Source organism: Dipodomys spectabilis, unplaced genomic scaffold (assembly GCF_019054845.1).
Source record: "Dipodomys spectabilis isolate Male_0828 unplaced genomic scaffold, ASM1905484v1 ptg000071l, whole genome shotgun sequence".
Taxonomy (NCBI): domain Eukaryota; kingdom Metazoa; phylum Chordata; class Mammalia; order Rodentia; family Heteromyidae; genus Dipodomys; species Dipodomys spectabilis.
In genome coordinates this window covers 3,754,405-3,777,698 of record NW_024870748.1, presented here as the reverse complement: position 1 = coordinate 3,777,698, position 23,294 = coordinate 3,754,405, and positions in this window count along the sequence as shown.

Genomic DNA, 23,294 nt, shown 5'->3' with positions numbered 1-23,294 from the left:
AGCTGGTAATTTATGCACATTCAATGTAATGTTATAACTACGCTATAAAACTAGATGTATTTTGCTTGTCATTTATAAGAAGAAAAATACTAGGAAAAATGTTAAATTACATTTGTCTCTATTAAGTATTTGATGATTCAATAACATTCCTAGTCATAAATGTACCCTTTTTATTATTTAATAATAAATTGTTAACAATTAGAAGATCCATCAGGACATTTTCATATATTCATGCATATAGTGAATGTTGATAATAAGTCCCCCTGAAGTTTGAAGGAGTTATTTTAATAAATTTCCCCAGATAGTATTATGTGCAAATATATGTAAATTCAACATATATTAGATATGTTTTAATCCTCATTATTCTAACATCTAGTGCACTCAAATATATATTTATATATAGATAGATAGATAGATATAGATAATTAACTGGCCTCTATCAATTACCCATTCTACACAGTGATCTATGATCTATAATATCAGTTAGGTCTTCAGGTTCAAATATCAATTCATATGCTGGGACCAAACTTTAAATTTTCTCTATTTTCTAACGTACACCTACATAATTGATTGTAGACAACTTTGGATAGAAACTGGAACATCAACAATTTATACACTTTTCATGATGCTTCAAAATTCTTTCTCATTTGTACTCAGTGTATCAGAGCTTGAATACTGTCTCTCAAAATTAAAAATAAAGTCATAGCATTTGTAGTCGGCTGATCTTAACCTGGCTGCATAGAATTTGCAGTACCCTTTAGACTACCCATCAGTATTGCCCCAGGAAATAATATTAATCATTTATATGATTTTTTGCAGGTCAGGCTCTAAATGATACAAAATCATCTTGACTTTTAATTATATCTAGTTTAATTTATATAAAATACCATTAATTTTCATTTATTTGGTGATCTTATGCTGTCATTTGATGTGATCAGTTCTATAACATTACAGCCTATTTTAATCTTGAAAGTTTTGAAGAGAGCTATATTGAATTTATTTTAAATAGTTTTTCCTCAACACTAATATATTTATTCTTTTTCTCATGAATATAATCTTTTTGGAGAACCTGAAATGGATATTTTCAGGATTTTGTGTTTTAGACATAGACAGTATATCTACAAGGCATATCTGTTTTTTCAGCCATTTATTCTTTTGCCAAATGTTTTCCAGGTAAATCCTGGCTTTTCTACTTCCGTTTTTAGTGGGTATAACTTTTTTCAAGGTTACAGTAATCAATGCTCTATCTTGTATAGTTTTTACCAAAATATTAAATCCAGTATTATTTAAAAATAAGCATATATATATTTTTTATGCTTTCTAATGTAAGTTTGTATTATGTCTTTTTGGACCAGAATAAGATGGCCCATCTACATACATATTCATTTATCTATGTCTTTCTATACACCTAACATAAATAGGTAGCAAATGTTTATATATTGCATAACCATACAAATTATATATTAATATATAAATAATATACACTTGTATCACCATAAATGAACATGAACATGTAATATATAAAGATAGATTAATAGATGTACATGTATATAATATATGTGTAAATAAGTGTACATTTATGTGATAGATACTGACTAGATCTCAAAACACCTTCAGTTTGCAACAAATTTCTTTTGAAGGGAAGCACTTTCTTGAATATTTTATGTTTTAGCTCAACTGTAATTATAGCTACCCAGTTGCTATTTGAATAGATCTAGATGGACCAGATGAGAGAAGAGTCCTCTGCATTTTCTTTAACCAATGTGTGGTTCTACCTGTAACATGTGAAAATGGCCCCTTTTATAAGCCCAGAAAGATCAAGTTAATATTTAATATAGATTTTTGAAATGCACCAATATAGAAATCATCCTCCCACATCTTAAGATTAAAAACTTTCCCAATTGGTGTCATTATTTTGGCACGTAAATTTGCCTTTAATGAACAATAATCATTCACTGGAGTACTGGTGCTGATTACCAGTATTTTGTGTCCTACATTTTTGAGAGATAACTATCTCTTTATATGTTGCAGAAAATACTCTATGTTTTACATTTAATTTTGTAGTTTTATTTATCATATGCAGACTTACATATCTTTCTCCACTGCAACAATTACCCCTAACAGACATGTTTCAAAAATTTTCATAACTACTGTCCCTCAAAACTTCCATAAACCTTTCAAATACGTGCAACATCATAACCTTCAGATGATTTCCTTTATTCAATGAGCCAGTGAGTTCCTTACTAATGAGAGGTTTAAGATTTGTGTAATAATACTGTAACCCCTCTGTATAGTAACTTTTCAATAAAATATATTAAAAATAGATTTCCAGAGGCTAACAGTCATTTATCTATTACAAGTTATCCATCACATTTTAGAATCTGTTCCTAGGAATCTTCCCAGTCTTAACTGCTACATGTTCTGTCTTCTAGGAAACAAATTCTAAAACTAATAGAATTGTGTATAGAACTTCATTGAGTAACAAAAGATTGATGGGGTGAAATAGAAAGCAGGATTGAAAAGAAAGAAAAATAATATGGTAATAAAGTTGTAGCACAGACCTCAACTAATACCAGAGTAAATTCTTGGCTTTTTGTGGTAATGGTCCCTCAGTAGTCTCATGCCTTGAGGCAAGAAAAACAGACAAGAACTTTATATCTCAGAGTTGACTATTACTTGTGAACTGACCTCTGAAGGAGGTGTTAACTTCAGTGGCACAGTCATCTTTGACTGAGAATAATTTTCAGATAGGAATTCAAGAGAATGGTGTGAGTCATAATTCACATAGCTCTAGTCATTACTGTGTGTTCTAGAAGAGATGGCCTAGGCAGGTTGCCATAGCACTCAGAACCATTTATGAAAGTTTTGCAATTTGACAATGGTGAAATGGAGACTGTAGGAGTTAACACAATGGGACAATTTATAATGATGATTCAAGGCATGTTGTATCATGAAAGGAAAGAAAATTTCAGAGCAGGTGGTGTACTTGATAGTCTTTAAATAGGACAGGAGGCCCTGTTGAAGTTTGAAGCTAGCCAATTTCCCAGCCAATTAACCTGCACTTACCATTTGCAGGCCTTGTAATGGGTTCAATTTGGATTTATATAAAAGCATTTTTTTTCTTTTTCTGGAAAAAAAGCCCCTATTCCTGATTATGGTTTTTCAAAGAACTCATTGCCAAGCCATCTACAGCCTTATAGAGCTTAATGTCACACTTCAGGGCCTCTTCTAAGTCTTTCTTATGCCCTTTCTTCTTATAGTTGCCATATTTCATCTCAGCACATAACAATTGCTAGTTGTATACAATGATTGCCTGAGAAATTATTTAAATGCCTGAGATATTATAATTTAAAAAGAAAAGTTAAAAAGTTTAATAAACTGGGCATGCATTAATTCCTCAGTTGCACTCACCACTATACAGTGATTTTTGCCTTTTAGTGGAGGAAAGTGGGCTATCATATCTTAAGAACAAGTGGGAAAGTAAAAATACAAGTGAGTATTAATACGCTTGAATAATAGAATCCTAAATTGTAACCATAAAATAAAATCCCACTGTTTGTCTTTATTTTTTCTTAGCTCAAATAATATCTCTCAAATATTAAGTAATTTGAAAAAAATTCCTTGCAATGGCAATATGGTTATTCAAGTGAAAAATTAGCACTTTAAGGGACTTCCAAACCCACAATGAAATGTTTCTTATAACAATCTCCTCACCGTTAAATTGGATTCACTTTTAAGTCAGTCTCCATTCAGGCAAAATTATCACATGTAATTAGCTTACACAGAGACTTGCTCGAGCCAAATTAGGCTGTCACTTTATATACAAAGTATATTCTTACGTGAAGGGTCAGAGACCCTCATAATTATAATTGCAAAAGATTTCTCTAATGATAATAATACCCTTGTCCTTAATGGGAATAAGTTTTAGCATTAACTAAGGTCTAACAAACCCAGAGATAATGTATGGTTGAGAAATGGGGTAGGTAGAATGAAGTGCCTTAATGAAATAAGCTATCTGTGGGCTATTTCTCAGTGAATGATTTTATTCTGGATGGCTTATTGCAGATTATTCTTTATCTTCTATGTTTTCCTTGAATAGTTTTCAAAATCAATAGACAAGAAGTATATAAGATATGTGGAGTAATTTAATAAAGTGTTCCTAAATTCCTAAATGGGATGAAAATTCCTTAGGAAGGACTAGTACATAGAAATTTGCAATTTTTTCATAAAAGCAATGCAAATCATGAAGAAATCTTCATAGGGGCTCTCTGCTAAATGGAAATAATATTTTTGAAGCATGCTCTATATTAATTGGCTTTGCTAAATAAGAAATTTAAAAGACTCTATTAAAGTTATTGATATTGTATTATTCTACTTAATAAAGGATAGACCTTCTAAGTGCTTCCACTTTAAAGAACCTAGAAGTAATTTTCAATAAAGACCACATTTAAAACAGGACACAGAGACCCAGAATTATTGACATAATTTGAATGAAAGTAAATATGAATGAATAGGTGGCTATTAGTGTGATGATACGCAGAAGGAACTTTGTCAAATAGAAATAAGGAGTTGCTAAAAATATTCCATTTTCTGTGCTGAAATATCCCATGCCATTAAACCTGAGCAATATGCTGATGGTCATGTTTGCCTGCTTTTTGAGAAGCACATCTTTACTAGAAGATTTTCAAAACATATTGAGCTCTCTCTCCTTCTCTCTCTCTCTCTCTCTCTCTCTCTTTCTCTCTCTCTCTCTCTCTCTCTCTCTCTCTCTCTCTCTCTCTCTCTCTCTCTCTCTCACACACACACACACACACACACATTATGTAGCTCTTTAGGTTAATAAACATGATTTCCAAGTCAATTATATGCATCAACTTGGAAATACATAAACTCATATTGGAACATGATCCAGGAGGGTGAGGATGAAGGAAAAAAAACTGACAGATTGATTAATTAATTATTCTTAGGCAAGCGAGGAACTTTCACATTCTATTTTACAATATTGGTTAAAAAATTGTTTAGAAAATTAGCAAATGCTAATATAAAACAAAATTTAAATTCAATATTGATTTCAAACTAAGAATAAACTGAGAAGATGAAATTATAGCACACTATTTGTTTGAAGAGCAAAGCATATTTTATTTAAATAGCTATAATTGGAGTGGAAGGGTAGTTGAGTGGCAGGGTGCCTGCCTAGAAAACACAGGCCCTGAGTTCAATCTATTACCATACCCAAAAAGTAATTGTTAATAACCACAAAAATATAAGCATTGAAGAATTAGTGCTGTGGCTCAAGTTGTACAGCACTTGCCTTGAGCTGAAGAGCTGAGGGACAGCACCCAGGCCCAGCATTCAAGCCCCATGACTGCCAAAATATATATATATATGTATATATATATATATAAATATAAATAAATATATATATATATGTATACACGCATTGAATGGTGACAATATTATGTGGGATTTTATATTGGTGAAATAGAATTAAAAAGATTGGTGAATTATTTAATAGCACTAAATCCTCAATATTTAAAACAGAAAGACCTTCAATATCTGTAGTACAGAAATTTAAATTATAAGTAAAACCATGTAATTAATCAATTAATGTTTCTGCTATAGAGTGAAATAAGAGTGACAGAAGAAGTACTGGTTTCAAGTTTTCTTAAAACATTTGAGATATCATTTGTGTTTTCTGGAAAGGGAGTAGAGGGTATGGGGGTTTGAATTCAGGACCACTATATGTTAGGCAGGTCTGTGCTCTACTAAAGTCATGCCTCCAACTGTTTTTGTCTCCATGATTACTTTTGAGATAGGATCTCATTCTTTTATAAGAGGAAGCCTGGATGACATCCTCTTATTTTATTATTTTCACTCTGTCTTGGATAATAGGAATGCACACAAAATAGGTGAAATCTTGCAAACATTTTGCCCACTTTGGACTCAAATCAATCCTCCTAATCTTAGCCTCCTGAGTAGCTAGAACTACAGATATGGGCCTTTGAAATATAGTTCTAATTTTTCAGCTATCTAAGCATAATTTATTAGTAAAAATAAAAGTTACAAGTAGTATAGTAAAATTACATCCACAATTTTGTACAAAACGTTACAAACTCTATAATACTAATAGAATTAATTACCATTATTTCATACATATATTTTTATAGGTATTTCCTGAATGTTTTCTCTTTATTGCCTTAAAATATACGAAGATTACGCTGAAGAGCATTTACCTAGCAAGTGTGAAGCCTTGATTTCAAACTTCAGCATTGCCAAAAATAATAATGAATATTCACTCTGTATCATGCTTTTATCTAGTATTATAATGTAAAAATTGTTTATATTAAATATAATAATTTCCTTTAAAATTATGTTATTTCATCAAGTATATGTACCAAAAGTTAGTTTACTAGTATATTAACTTCGATTTACCAATTTATACTCAACATTTATCCTTATAAAAATAATGAAATATTCTATAGAATGTTCAACTTGGTTTGCTATAAACATTTTACAGTCTGGGAAGGTGGCTCAGTGGTAGAGTGCTTGCCTTGCATGCCTGAGGCCCTGGGTTAGATTCCTCAGCACCACATAAGCAGAAAAAGCCAGAAGTGAATATATATATATACATATATATATATATATTCATAAAATCAGTTTTTAAGAAGTGAATATCAAAATACCTAAGAATGGGTATCATATTTACAAATAATAGAAATCCCACCTGCAAATAGCACATAATTCTAAAATGTTTTCTGAAACAGTAGAACCACTAGGTAAACTCATTACTCATATCTTATAATTTAAATATATTTTAGCATATATTATTGTTATTTACTTATCAATTGCAAATTTATTGAGCACAAATGATGTCTGAGAATGTCTACTCATTTCTAAACAATTCCTAGAATCTTAAGAATCCAGTGAGGGACACAGGTATATAAACAGGGCATAAAACAATATAAACTGACTATGAAAAATAAATCAGCATTATAATGTTACAGTATAACATGTTCCATTTTGTCAGTTTCTTGCTGAGTAATCCAGGCTGACTTTAAACTCATGGTCCTCCTGCCTGCATTTCCCAAGTATTGGGATATCAGGTGTGTGTCAACATATCCAGTTATGATATGATACATTTTTAAATGCCAAAAAAGAGTTAAAGCTGGCATTCAAAATGAATAGACAGGAATAGGATGCATTATATTACATAGAATGATCAGAGAAGTTAATGCAAAAGAAGTAATGAAGCAGAAAGTTGAACTTATTTAAGCTCATTCATGATATACAATCATTTAGAAAGAGGACCTAAGTGACTATACACTAACATAGAATAAAAAGAACAAGAAATATGGTCACAAACGAGCTTGGAAATGGGAGTAATATGGAAGGATTTATAAATTGAGTTGAGAAAGTAGATAGACTTAAAGAATAAGAAATTTGTATTTGATTATATTTGCTAAAGGAAGCAGAGATTTTGAGCCTATCTAAAATAATCATACTGGTTATTATGTTGACAAAATATCAGTGATGAGAGATAGTTAAAATTATAATAAAAGTGTTTGTGATCTTTTGGGTAAATGCCTAAACGTGGGATTGCTGGGTCATAGGAGAGCTGTGTGTGTAGTCTTGTTTTTTAATGTAGTACAGAGGGGTAACAGTTACATGAGTAAGGTAATGAGTACATTAACTGTCCAACATTGTTAACTCCTCCTCTGTTTTTCCCCTACTATCCCTTGCATTCCCACCTCCCCAACTCCTCCTTCCTGCCCCCAAGTTGTAAAGTTTGTTTGCAACATAATGTCTTGTACATCTTCCTTTTAAAGTGGGTCAACCTGTATTCTTATTTAAGCATTTTGTTATTTCCCTTCCTCTCAGCAAATTAGAAAAATTTATATACAAGATGCAAGACACCAACATCAAATACAGTGAAAACAAGGGTTATACCGTGGGGGAAGAACATACAAAACAAACAAAAAAGATCACATAGTACATCTTTGTTTTTTTTGTCTTGTCGAGGCTTGAACTCTGGGCTTGGGCGCTCTCCTTGTACTCTTCAGCACAAGGCAAGTGCTCTACCACTTGAGCCACAGCACCACTTCCAGTTTTCCACTGGTTTATTGGAGATAAGAGTCTCACAGACTTTCCTGCCTGGGCTGGCTTTGAACCGCAGTCCTCAGATCTCAGCCTCCTGAGTAGCTAGGATGACAGGCGTGAGCCACCGGTGCCCGGCCACATAGTACATTTTAAATACGTTCAAAATTGTAGCAAGAAAGAAAAAACATTTCACTTATCATGTTATATGGTCATATGTACATAGCTTTTGACCTTTTTTGCTTGTCCTAGACTTATACTAGTTATTGTAAACAAGGGAAACCAATGTCTTTATGGGCCTGGCTTAGTTAACTTAATATAATTTTTCCAAGCCTTTCTATTTCCTAACAAATGAGGCAGTGTCATTCTTTCTGATGGAGGGACAGAAGTACATTGCATAAATATACCAGAGTTTCTTGATCCATTCATCTACTGAGGGGCATCTGGGTTGGGTCCATATCTAACTAAGGTAAATAATTCTGTGATAAACATAGTTGTACTGGTAGCTTTAGAATACCAATGTTTGTGATCATTTAGGTAAATGCCCAGAAGTGGGATTGCTGGGTCATAGGGGACCTCTATGTATAATCTTTTGAGGAACCTCCATACTGCTTTACAAAGTGGTTGAACCAGTTTACACTCCCAACAATGCAATAGAGTTCTTTTTTGGCCACATTCCCACAAGCATCGGTTGTTATTAGATCCCTTAATTATAGCTATTCTAACTGGGGTGAGGTGGAATCTCAAAGTTGTTTTGATTTACATTTCTTTTATGGCTAGAGAAGTTGAGTATTTCTTCATGTGTCTATTGGCCATCCTTCTTTCCTCTTCAGAGAAGTCTCTCCTTAAGTTTTTAGTCCACTTATTAATTAAGCATTTTTTTCTTTGAGGATTTGTTGTTGGGGGATTTAATTTTTTGAGTTCTAAGTATATTTTAGATACAAGGCCCTTGTCTGTTGTATCACTAGTGAAGATCTTCTCCCAATCCACGGGCTTTCTATAGATCTTAATTAGCTATGTCCTTGGCCACGCAGAAGCTCTGCAGATTCATACAATCCCATTTGTCCAACCTTTCTTTGATTTGTTGTGTTTCTGAGTCTTTTGGGGGGGGGGGGGGTCCGGTAGTGGGCCTGAACCCTGGGCCTGGGTGCTGTCCCTCAGCTCTTCAGCTCAAGGTTAGCGCTCTACCACTTGAGCCACAGCACCACTTTTGGCTTTTTTTTCTGCTTATGTGGTGCTGAGGAATCGAACCCAGGACCTCATACATTCAAAGCAAATGCTCTACCACTGAGCCACCTTCTCAGCCCCTTCCTGAGTCTTTAATAAGAAAATTTCTGTCTGTGCCAGGTAGCCCTAGAGATTCTCCTATTCCTTCCTGTTTTCAGGGTGTCTGGTTTACTTCGAGGTCTTTGATCCAAATGGAGTTCATGCTGGTGCAGAGAGATATATAAGGATCTATCTTTAGTTGTCTACAGGTGTTTAACCAATTTTTCCAGCATCATTTATTGAAGAGGCTGTCTTTCTTCCATTCTATGTTTTTAGCTGCCTTATTGAAGATTAGGTGGTTGGAGGTTCGTGGTTTCATTTCTGGTTCTTCAGTAATATTCCATTTGGTTTTAATATTCCATTTGTTTTTGTGCCAGTACCAAGCTTTTTGCTTACTATGGCTTTATAGTAGAGTTTGAAATTTGGTATTGATATTCCTCCAGCACTGTTCTTTATACTGAGGATTGTTTTGACTTTTTTGGGGTCTTTCATTGTTTCATATATATTTGTGGGTTGCTTCATCTATTTCATTAAGGAATGAGGTTGGGACATTGATGGGTATCACATTGAATTTGTAGATAACCTTTGGCAGTATTACCACTTTCACGAAGTTAATGCTCCCAATCCAGGAGTTTGTAAGGTTTTTCTATTTTTATATATTTGATTTTAAAAATACTATACAGAGGGGTTACAATTACATGAGCAAGGTAATGAGGATATTTCTTATCAAGCATTGTTGCCTCCTCCTTCATTATTCCCCTACCATCCCTTCCCTCCTTACTTACCCTAGTCCTTCCTTCCTCACCCCCCACAAGTTGTAAACTTCATTTTCAACACAGTGTCTTGTACATCTCATTGTTACAGTGGGTCAACCCATTTCCCTGTTTAAGGATTTTGTTTTTTCCCTTCCCCTCCCCGAAGTAGATAAGTTTATATACTAGATGCAGGGCACTGACATCAAATACAGTGAAAACAAGGGTTATACTGTGGGGGAGGAAAATACATAGAAACAAAAAAGTCAGTGGTACATTATAATATATTAGAAACAATAGTAAAAAAAATTGTGTCCCTGTCTTGTGGTTCATTTTAACATCTTATATGGTCATATGTACAAAGCTTTTGACTTTTTCTACTTGTCCTACACATGTACTAGTTATTGCAAATAGGGAAAACCATGGGACCTATGTTTCTTTGGGCCTGGCTTACTTCACTTCATGTGATTTTTTTCCAAGTCTTTACATTTTCTAACAAATGGAGCAATGTCATTCATTCTGATGGAGGCATAGAATTCCACTGTGTGTGTGTGTGTGTGTGTGTGTGTGTGTGTGTGTGTGTGTGTGTGTGTGTCACATTTTCTTGATCCATTCATCTACCGAGGGGCATCTGGGTTGGTTCCATATCTTAGCTATGGTAAATAATGCTGACATAAGCATAATTGGGCTGGTAGCCTCAGTATGGCCTTGTTTGTGATCCTTTAGGTAAATGACCAGAAATGGGATTGCTGGGTCATAGGGAAGCTCTATGTGCAGTCTTTTGAAGAACCTCCATAATGCTTTCCAGAGTGGTTGAACAAGTTTACACTCCCACCAACAATGCAGTACAGTAACCTTTTGGCCACATCCCCTCCAGCATCTGTTGTTATTAGATTTCTTGATTATATCCATTCTAACTGGTGTTAGATGGAATCTCAATGTTGTTTTGGTTTGCATTTTTTATGGCTAGAGAGGTTGAACATTTCTTCCTGTGTCTCTTTGCATTCTTATTTCCTTTTCAGAGAAGTTTCGCTTTAAGTCTTTAGCCCACTTATTTATTGGGCAGTTATTTCTTTGAGGATTTTTTTGTTGGGCGGACTTATTTCTTCTTTAATTTCTTTTTTCAGGTTTTTAAAGTTTTCATCACAATGGTCTGTCACTTATTTGTTTTAGTTGACTCCTAAGTTTTTCATTTTTTATGGGGCTATTGCAAAAGGAGTTGCTTTTCTGAGTTCATCCACGTTCTTCTCATTATTGGCATACAGAAAAACCATTGACTTTTCAGGGTTAATTTTATGCCCTTCTACTTTGTCAAAGTTTCAGATCAGCTTGAGTAACTTGGGAATGGAGTCCATGGGGTTCTTTAAATGCAATATCATGTTATCTGCAAAACAGGAGAGCTTTACTTCATCCTTCCCTATTTGGATTGCCTTTATGTTTGCATCTTGTCTTATTGCTTTAGCTTGGCATTCTAATACTAAATTCAGAGAAATTGTATGAATGGACACACTTGTCTCATTCCCTAATTTAGAGGAAAGGGCTTTAGCGTTTTGCCATTAAGTATAATGGTGCTGGTAGGTTTGACATACACAGCCATTATTATATTGAGGAATGTTCCATGGTTTCCTAGTTTTTCCAGTGCTTTCATCATAAAGGGGTGTTGGCTCATGTCAAAAGCTTTTCCTGCATCTATTGAGATAATTATGAGGTTTTTATTCTTTCTCTTGTTGATGTTGTGAATTATATTTATTTGAGTATATTGAACCAGCTTTGCATCCCTGAAATGAATCCTGTTTGATTATGGGGTATGATTCTTTTGATTACTTGTTGAAGTTGATTGGACAAAACGTTGTTTAGAAGTTTTGCATCAATGTTCATCAAAGAAATGGGTCTATCCTTCTCTTTCTTTGATGAGTTCCTGCCTGGTTTTGGAATGAGGTTTATGATGTCTTCATAGAAAGAATTTGATAGTCAACATTCACTTTCAATTTCATTGAAGAGTGGGAGGATATTGATGTGACTTCTGCTTTGAAGGCATTCTAGAAGTCAGCTGTAAATACATCTGGTCCTGGGCTTTTCTTGGGTGGGAGGTCCCTTATTGCTGTTTCTATCTCGATTCTTTTTTTTTTCTATCTCGATTCTTGATATGGGTCTGTTAAGTTGGTTTAAATCATCTTGGTTTAGTATGCACATGTCAATATTTACTAGAAGTTCATCCATTTCTTCCAGATTCTCAAACATTAGCATAAAGGTTTGAGAAGGATTCCCTTATAATGTTTTGAATCTTGGTTGTATCTGTGGTGAAATTTCCATTCTCATCTCTGAGTTTGCTCATTTCGGTGTGTTCTCCTCTTTTTTAAATAAAATTCACTAAGGGTATGTCAATTTTGTTAATTTTTTTGAAGAACCAACTCTTTGTTTTGTTGCTTCTTTCTATGGTTTTTCTGACTCGAATTCATTTTCTTCTGATTTAATTTTAATTATTTGTTTCCCTCTACTGGTTTAGGGTTTAGATTATTGCTCTTTTTCAAGGAGCTTCAGGTGTCTTGTTCAATTGTTGATTTTAGATCTCTCCAATTTGGTGATGTAGGAAATTAAAGCTATAAACTTGCCTCTGACTACTACCTTTGCTTCATCCCAGAGGAGCTGGTAATTTGTGTGTTCATTTTTGTTAAGTATCATTTGAATTTCCCTTTAATCTCTTACATGACCCACTGCTATTTCAACAATATGTTGTTCAGCTGTCATGTGTTACAGTATTTTTTTTGGTGGCTTTTAGTGTTGAACTCTAATTGTATTCCCTTGAGGTCTGAAAGATTGCGGAACATAAATCCAAAGTTTTTGAATTTGGGCAAATTTGATTTGTGACCCAAATTGTGCTATATTTTGGAGAATGTTCCATGTGCTGCTGAGAAGAACATGAATTCTGATGCTGCTGGGTGAAATATGAGATAGATATCTGTTAATTCTAGTTGATCTATGCAGTTGTTTATATCCGAAGTTTCTCTGTTGAGTTTATGTTAGGTTGATCTATCCAGTGGGCATAGTGGTGTATCCCCAACAATTAATGTCTTTGGATTTGAGATTTTAAGGAAAGTAGTGGGGTTTTTTGATAAATTTGTGTGCTCCCTTATTTGGTGAATAGATATTTAGAATTGCAATATTATACTGAAGGAGAGAGCCATTAATTAGTATGTAATGGCCTTATTTATCTCTTCTCACTATTTAATTTGAAGTCTATTTTATCTAATATTAGGTTTGCAACTCCCGCTTGTTTATGGGGACCATTTGCTTGGTAGATTTTATTCCAGTCTTTCACTTTCAGAATATGTTTGTTTTTGTGGGCGAGGTGTATCTCTTGAAGGCAGAAGATAGAAAGATCTTGCTTCTGGATTCAACTAGGCAATCTATGTTGCTTAATTGGAGTGTTAAGTCTGTTAATATTGAGAGTTAGGACTGAGAGGTGTTTGGTAGTTCCTGCCATGTTATCCACCTTCATAGGGGCTGTGCCAACTGGGTTCTTCCTATGATTCTTGAATTCTCTTTTTGAGGGCTGTTTCTTGACTTTATTATGCTCTTGTTGCTTTTCTATGTGTAGGACATTTTTAAATATCTTTTGTAGGGCTTGTTTGGTGGAGAAATATTGTTTCAATTTTTCTTTGCTGTGGAAGGTTTTTATTTGTCCTTCCATTATGAAGGAGAGTTTAGCTAGGTACGGTATTCTTGGTTGATAGTTGTTTGTCTTTAGGGCATAGCATACATCATTCCAAGCTCTTCTTGCTTTCATTGTCTCTGCCGGGAAATCTGAAGTTATTCTGATTGGTTTCCCTTATAGGGGATTGATCTTTTCTCCCTGACAACTTTAAGGATCCTTTTCTTGGTCTCAATTGATCTTGTGCAGATTACAATGTGACAGTGGGATGTCCTTTTCTGATCTGGTCTATTTGGGGTTCTAAAGGCTTCTAGTATCTGCATAGACCTATCTTTTTGCATGTTTGGGAAGTTCTCTGCTAGGATCCTGTTAAATAAAATTCCTAGACCTCACCTCTGTCTCTAGGCCCTCCTCTATACCCATCAGCCTTAAATTAGAACTTCTGCTGGTGTCTTCTAAATGTTGACTAGGTCTATCCTATTTTTTTTGGATGTCTTGAATACTGCACTGTTGTTTCTCTATAATGTCTAGGCTGTTTTCAATCCCAGAGATTCGATTTCTGCATGGTCTAACCTATTGTCAAGACTTTCTACATTGTTTTATATTTCCTTTCCTTTTCATTGGTCAGATTTGATGGCTTCAAAATCTTTATTGGTGCTTTGTTTTAGATCTTGTATGGACCTCTTTACATCCTAAATTTGGTTGTCATTGTTTATTCTCAAATCTCTTAGCTGATTGGTTATAGTTTCATTGGACTCCCTTTCCTTCTGTTGGCCTTCATTCAGCATTCCCTTTGTGGTCTCCCTGGATTCCTCCAGCTTTCTGTTTCTGTATTCTATGAATGCCTCTATTTATCTCTGTTTATTCCTCTCCCACTCATGTAATTCCTCAATTCATCTTTGATTAGCCTCCTCATGCTTGGCAAAATTCCTGTATTAATCTTTGTTCAGTCTTATCATGCTCGCACATTTCTCTGTCATGCTCATGCATTTCCCAATCATACTCACACAGAATGCTTTGCAGGCTTTCAGTCTTTGCATTCACGATGTTTACCTGTAGTGTTTGTAGAGTATTTTGGGAACTCTCTTCTAGATTATTCATTAACTGCTCTGCTGCATGATTATCATGATTGGGAATTGAGATACCTGGATTTGCCCTTTTTCTTGTGTTTCTTTGGCTTGTTCTGCCCATTTGGGTATGAAAGCAAGGCCAATTCTGCCCAAGAACACTATATTAAGGCAAGCATCAACCAAAGCCCTGTACTTGCACAGATTGTTTGGTTTAGTTAAAATGAGTTCAGATAATATCTAGTTCAATAGATAAAATCTACTTCACAACTAGGCATCAATGGACTAAGAAAATCAAAGAAAGAGTCAATAGACCAGGAATTAATAGGTTTGGGGAGAATTGTGAAGAGACAACAACATTAGAGGAATGTGGGGAGTGAAAGGGAGAGAGTGAATATAACCAAGACCTAAGTGCAGAGAGAGGAAAAGGGTAAAAGCAAAGGAGAAGAGAGATACAGGAAAAGGAAACTTAAAAAATTTAACAATGAGGGCTGGGAAGGTGGCTCAGTGGTAGAGTGCTTGCCTTGCATGCCTGAGGCCCTGGGTTCAATTCCTCAGCACCACATAAACAAAAAGAAAAAAGCCGGAAGTGGCGCTGTGGCTCAAGTGGTAGAGCGCTAGCCTTGAGCTGAAGAGCTGAGGGACAGCGCCCAGGCCCAGAGTTCAGACCGCACGACTGGACCCAAAAAAAAAAAAATTTAACAATGAAAGACTTAAAAGTTATATAAGTATAAAGAAATAATATTATAATTAAAGGAGTTAAGGCTGAAACTTTGTTGAGTAATCGATATCTGAATTAAATATGAACACAATGAGGGATAAAGTCTAATAATCAAAGATGGATATATATCTGGGGATGAACAGAACAACAATTAAATAAAACAAAAAACTGAAAGTATCAAAAAGGAAAAGAGTAAAAAGAGAGTTAAAAAAAAAAAAACTAAAATCAAAAGAGATGAAAAAAATAAAACAATTTTAAAAAACAATTTTTAAAATTAAGTATAAAATAGAGGTCTTCAAAAAAAATTTTTTTTGGGGGGTCAGATCTTGTGCCTCTCCTGTGTCCATAACCAGTCTCTTGGTGGAGTCTCTAGTTTGCTTATGGTATTTGGTTTTCCTGTTGCTTCACTGGTTTCTTAAATCAGTTTGAGCAAGCACAATGAAGCTCAGCCTTAGTAGGTACTTTATGATCTTCCTTCCAGGTTAGTTTCTTGGGAGGTGATCTGCTTTGAGTATCACAAAAGAGGGAAATGGCTGTTTACTCTAGCTTGGAGTTGATGTGATGGGGCTAGGTTGTGGGTAGAGTTGAGGTTTGTCAGCAATCAGTAGCTTTTCCCTGAGGGGCTAGCTCCTAAGATACTCACACAGTCCAGACTGGAGCCATTCTCAGAATTTATGTTCACTGAGTTTTCAAATGCTTTTCTTTTATGCTCCTTCAGCTGGGTCTGCTACCTGTGCTGCAGTGGGGTGGGGCAAACTCTGGCTCTGTTTTCCCAGTGCAGAAAGTCACTCCTCCATGGTCAGAGCTTCTTTTGCCCGGGAAGTACAACTTTTCCCTAGAGTTGGCCTAAGTCCTGAAGGTCAGGTTCCTTTGACCTGTTGGATGGCTCCTATTGCCTTCTTCAAAGACCTGAGTTACAGGCTAGCTGCTCCCACCTGGTCTTTGTCAGTATCAAAGATGGAGGTCTTCTCTCCTGGTGAGGGAGGGGCTACTTTCTCACCGTTGTTCTCATGTGAGAAGGAGTGAGGATGTCTTGTGGGGTACTCATGCCTTTCCCTTGGATTCTGGGCCATCCACTCTCTATGACTGTAGTCAGCAGAATGAAGATTTCTACTCTTTTTCAGTTCTTGCTGGCAAGTAGAATCCCCTTACACACCGCCTCTGGTGCCTTTGTCCCGGGCTCTCTCTGCTGATATGGTGGCTGTGGCAGCAGCCGGTGCTGCAACTGCAGACACCAACAAGTGTTCAAATCTGTCTCCTTAACCAAGCTGCCTGAATTTTTCCTCTCTTGCCAAACTCCCCGTACTATGAAGGTACACTTGGTGTGACCCTCTAGCCTTGGACTTTTCACTGGAACATTAAACTGTTTTCTCCATGAGAGATTGTGTAGCCCCCTGCTTCTCCTCTGCCATCTTCCTCTGGAATACTTAAAACTGTGCTTCATAGTAGTTGTTGTGATCCTAAATTGTTACTATAATGCTAATATGGAATTTACATATGATCCAATTTCAATAAGAAGAGAATTATTATTTTTCCTAGTTCCTTTAAGTAGTTGTATATAGGAGTTACCATTTAGCAAAACAGTTCATGAATGCAATATATCTTGATTAATGTCACCACTTTAGTTACCTAAGGGAGCCTGAAAAGTGGCATTTGCAATTAGCATACATTACAGGTTCTTACTATGTTGCTGTCTCCTTCTTATAAAAAAATTTGTTTTTTTATTCATAAACTGGAACTTTCTCTAATACCCTTTAATTAAAATTCAGGTTTTATAACGTGAAAGTGAGTAACAAAGAATATTTTAATGATGTAAATGAACTTCCCAATTAAGGTTTCTAATTTTATATTACAATTTGTTAATAGAAGAGAAAAAGAGCAAGGACTTATTATAATGTAACCATTATTAAACAAGATGGGATATTTAACTTCATATTTTTGGATTTGAGTTTACTATGTCCCCCAAGTGTTCATGTATTTGAAGCTTATTCTTCACTCTGTAAGTTTGGAGAGATGCAGTGGAACCTTTAAGAGGCTAGGCTTAGTGCACTATATTTACAGCATTGGTAGTGCCTTACTTGGAAAGTTTTAAAGAAATAGTTTTTGGAACATTGGTCACTCCTTTTTTCTCTGGATTCATTACTCACTCACCGTATTGCAGGAGTACACCTCAGTGTAAGAATGCTTACCTGGTACCAATGAAACACTGGCTTTGATTCTTAGCAATTCAAAGGAAGTAGTAGAAATTATTGAATTGGAATTAAATCATCGGGGGGATGATGACATTAGAAGGGTGTTAGATAGGTAGTTAAATATAATTAGCAATCTATTATAAAACAACAAGATTAGCTCTTTCCTGAATTCTGGATTCCTCTTTTATCATGTGACTTCTCCATCTTATATGCCATGATGACATATACCATGAAGAACTAGTATCACACAATTTGACATTTAACTTCCAAAGTTCAGAACCAAATAAACTCATTTACTTTGTATATCCATACTCGAACAATTTTATACCAATTGATAAATAAATATATCTTCGTGATCTTGCTACAGCAAATTGTACATGTTTTTAATTAAAAGTTTAATTTTTGTATAACCATTTTCTCTCAATTCTCATATCAAAAACTTCAAAGTATTTTTTGTGGGAATTCAATTACTGAAGCATAGCATAAGCTTTAACTTACATAATACAAAATTTGTGGAGAAGTTTAGCTGGATTCTAATGACTACAAAATGCTCATGTGTCGAACTAGATAACCACTGTTTGCTACTATTTAAATTTTTTCCACATTATTTGTGGCATCACTTAGTTATACAAAGGGTTCATTTTATATGCCTATATATGCATACAGTACACGATCAAACACAAACTCTACATTGTTCCTGCTCACTCTTATTCTTCTCTTTCCAAACTAATTTCAAGAAGCTACATTGTTCTATTTTCACATATGTACATAAAGCATTTTTGCCATAAGTTCCTTCTTTCACCCTATATATTATCCCTTCCTTCTCTCATTAGTAATTACTCTGTAAGGACCAGTTTTACATTTTTGTCATTCATTTTTATGTATGGTAATTGTTCTAATTGGTCTCACCACAGTATTAAACACATGTATATACAGTACTTATGTCAAATTGGCCCTCTCACTTATACTCAATTTCTTTATCTCCCTTACTCAACCAGTTACATTATACTATATTCATTTATAGACAAAATACATTTCAGAATTATTTAATTTTTATGTTTTTTTTCTTTTCCACTCCCTCTAATCCTATCATACTATACCACATTACAAATATGGATATGCTATAATTACAAAATGTGCACACACACACACACACACACACACACACTATATATATATATATCACACATATATGGATTATAAATATATGAGAAAACATATATCCTTTCTGTCTTTCTGACCTCAATTTAGTTTGCTTAACATGATGACCCAAGTTATATACATTCATCCAAAAATAACAATTTAATTCTACTTTATAGATTAATAATAATCTGTGCATATATACCACATTTTCTTGTATATATTCATCAGTTGTAAAGCATCTGTGCTGGTTTCATACCTTATTATTTTGAATAGTGCTATAATGAACATGGATAAGCAACGGCTTCTCATGCATCTTGACATAATCCTTCAAATGCATGACTAAGAATGGTATTACTAGATCATATGGCTGTTCAAATTTTCTAACACACACACGTGTGAGCACACACACACACACACATTTATAATTGTTATTGCAAAGTTGATGTACAGAGTCATTACAGTTCTCAAGCCAGGTAATGAGTACATTTCTTTTTGAACAGTGTCACTCCTTCCCGTGATCTCTCCCACTTTTTCCCTCCTGTCCTCATCCACAAGTTTTGTAGTTCACTTTCAATATAGTGTCCACAAACATTATATAATAACATATTAGAAATGAACTTTACAACTTGGGGGGGCACGCATTGGGAGGGAGGGAAAGTGAGAGAAGTATGAGGAAATGGGTAGCAATGCTTGACAAGAAATATACTCACTTCTTTACATATGTAATTATAACCCCCCTGTACATCACCTTGACAATAAAATGAAATTAAAAAAACAAATGCACTCATCACCTGACTTATGTAACTGTAACCCCTCTGTATATCACCTTTATAATAACAATAAATAAGAGATTTATATCAAGAAAAAAAACTGTAGTGTCTAGTATCACTGTTGGTTTTACACCCTTTCTCCGACTTTTTCTATGCCCCTGTGCCCTCCCAAAGACAGATAATCTAACAAACAAGAGAAAAGTTAAAGAAACCAGAAACAGCAACAAAGAAAAAAAAAAAAAACCTCTGGTTTCCATGTAATTCAGCACATCAACAGAAGCAAGGACAGGAGCCACATTATCAGCTCAATAGATGCAGAAAAATCATTTGACAAGATTCAACTCCTTTTATGATAAAAGCTCTGGAAGCTAGGAATCAGTGGAACATTCCTCAATATAATAAAGGTTGTAAGTGACAAACCTGATGTTGAAAAGTTATAAATATTCCCTCTAAGATCAGGAAAGAGACAAGGATATCTGCTCTCCCTAAGAGCAATAAGGCAATAGAAAAATACAAAGGAGATCAAATAAAGAAAGAAAATGTAAAACTATCCCTCTTTTTAGATGACATGATTCTATATTTAAAGAACCCTATAGATTCCTCTCCCAAGTTACTTGAGTTAGTAGCAGAGTATAAATCAACCTACAAAAATCAGTAGCTTTTCTGTATGCCAACAATTAAAAGATCAAGACTGAAATAGGAAAGCAATTCCATTTGTAATAGCTTCCTGAAATATACCTAGGAACTAATCAAAGATGTGAAGGACCTCTATTATGAAAACTTGAAAAATCTGAAATAAATTGAAGCAGATGTAAGGAAATGGAAAAACCTTCATGCTGCTGGATTCGGAAGATTAACATTGTGAAAATGAAAATATTGCTCAAAGGAATTTACAATTAAAAAAAATGTTTTGAAGAATCTCCATACTGATTTCCATACCAGATGCACTAGTTTATTTTCTTGCCAACAGTGTATATGGGTTCTTTCAACCCCTCACAACCATACCATCTACCCCATATCCTCATGTTCTTAATGATGCCCAATTCTTATTAGAACGAAGTGAATTCTAAATGTCCTTTTGATTTGCATTTCTTTTATAGCCAAGAATATTGAGCATTCCTTAATGACAAATGAGAATGCCTCAAACTAAAACAAAGTCCTGTTCAGAAAAGGAAATGGTCACTAGATCACTACAGGGGGGGATTTTGACAGCTATATGTACAACAAAGAATTCATAACTAGAATATTCAAGGAGCTCAATAAACTAAAATCCCAAAGAATCAAAATCCAATTAATGTGAGCGAATGAACCGAATAGACAATTCTCTGAAGAGGAAAAATGAACAGGTTTTAATCATGACTGAATAGTGGAAAGATAAAAATACTACGAAGAGCACACTAGTTTAATTTTAATTTATAGAAAATAAAATAGAAGTACAGCAGTGAATCTTTTGTTAATTTGAGTAGGAGTAAAAGCTATATTTTCTCTACACAGTAGATTTTTGTTTTCCATTTCCCTTTAATATATGCATGTATTTATTGGATTCTTATGTTGCTGCTATAGAATATTTCCATTTCACATTGGTAGAAGGCCCAGAGTGATACAGTAGATGGAACATGGATGCAGTTTAAGGAGGAGATCCTGCAGACTAATTCGACAGACTTGGAAGGACAACTAATTAAACACCTGTAGATGAAGTGCACTGTCCTTGACTGAATCCTGGCAACTATGCTTTATTTCAATAATCAGAGATTATACAAATCCTGCCAACACAGAATTCATTCCTTAAAAGGTACATAATAAGAGAAAAACAAAGTTCAAATATCTTATGGTTCCATCTATATAAAATATAAAGAATAGGTAAATTTATGTTATCAGGAAAAATATTAGTGATTGTCAAGATTTATATTAATATAAAAATGGAAAGCAACTGCTTTAGGGGTTGGGTTTGTTTTTTAGATAATGAAACACTTGGTATATTCATAGAGGTTACGGCTTCACATTATGAATGTACTAAATGTCACTGAATTATTCACTTTACTATGCGTAATCTTATGTTGTAGTAGTATCATTTAATACAAAAATGATATAATAATAAAATTTTTTTATTTTATTTTTTTGTGAACACACTGTACAGAGGGGTTACAATTACATGGGCAGGATAATGCGTACAATTCTTATCAAGCATTGCAGCCTCCTCCTTTGTTTACCCTTCACATCCCTTCCCAGCCTCACCCCCCCCAATCCTCCCCGCCTTCCCCCCCCCCACCAACGTTGTAAAGCTCATTTTAGACATGACAACTTGTACTTCTCATTGTTGCAACAGGTCCACCTGTATCCTTAAACGACTTGTTTTTCCCCATCTCCTCTACAAGTTATACTGACATCAAATATAGTGAAAGCAGGGGTTATACTGTGGGGGAGGGACATACAAAGCAACAAAGAGATAATCTTATAAATGCGTTAGAAACAAATGCATGAAAGAAAAAAACATTTTCCTAACATCACATTATCTGACCTTTTCCCCTTGACTCATACATATACTAGATATTGCAAATAAGGGAAACCATGGGACCTATGTTTCTTTGGGCCTGGCTTACTTCACTTAATATAATTTTTTCCAAGTTTTTCCATTTCCTAACAAATGGGGCAATGTCATTCTTTCTGATGGAGGCATAGAATTCCATTGTGTATATATACCACATTTTCTTGATCCATTCATCTACTGAGGGGCATCTGGGCTGGTTCCATATCTTAGCTATGGTAAATAATGCTGCAATAAGCATAGTTGTGCTGGTAGCTTTAGTGTGGTCTTGTTTGTAAACATTTGCGTAAATGCCCAAAAGTGGGATTGTTGGGTCATAGGGGAGCTCTATGTGAATTTTAAAAAATTATAAAAACCCAAAACATTGTTTATGAGGGAAAAACAATTTTAAAATTTGAAATCATGGTGGAAAAAATAGTGGGAAAATAGTTTTCAAGCATTAAATAAAAGAAATGGCAATTGAAAATTCTAAAGACTTTTTTAGAATATTTTTTAAAATCTCAAGTGAAAGCAAAGAATATGTAGTTATCAGACCAATCTCTGTAGAATAAATAAGGCAGGAATGTATGGTGTTTCAAGCCTACAATTCCAGGTATATGAGAGATAAAGGTAGGAGAATCACAGTCTGAATACCCTGAGGACAATCATGAGACAGTATCTGAAAAAGAAAGAGAAAAAGTAGTTTTCCTTAAGTGGTAAAGTGCATTCCTAGCAACTTAGGGGCCCCTAGTTACAAACTCCACTACATCAATAAAAATAAACAAACATCTTTAAAGAGAAATATAATATGACAATAGACAAATACTTTGTCCTTGAGTAAAAAGGAATGAAATATATTTTAGTTAGCTATATTGTATTCCTTATTATACTATATCTGAGACACAGAGCTTAAAAGGATGAAAGGTTTATCTTGGCTCACAGTCTCAGCAGTTGCAGTCTATGGTCACTTGATTACTGCCCTTGGGTATGTGGTAAGGTAGAGCATGGTAGGGAGCATATGTTAGGGCAAAGCTAATCATGTCATAACAAGTGGGAAATAGAGATAGGAAGAGGGCAATATCCAAATATTTCTTTGAAAAACATACCTTCAAT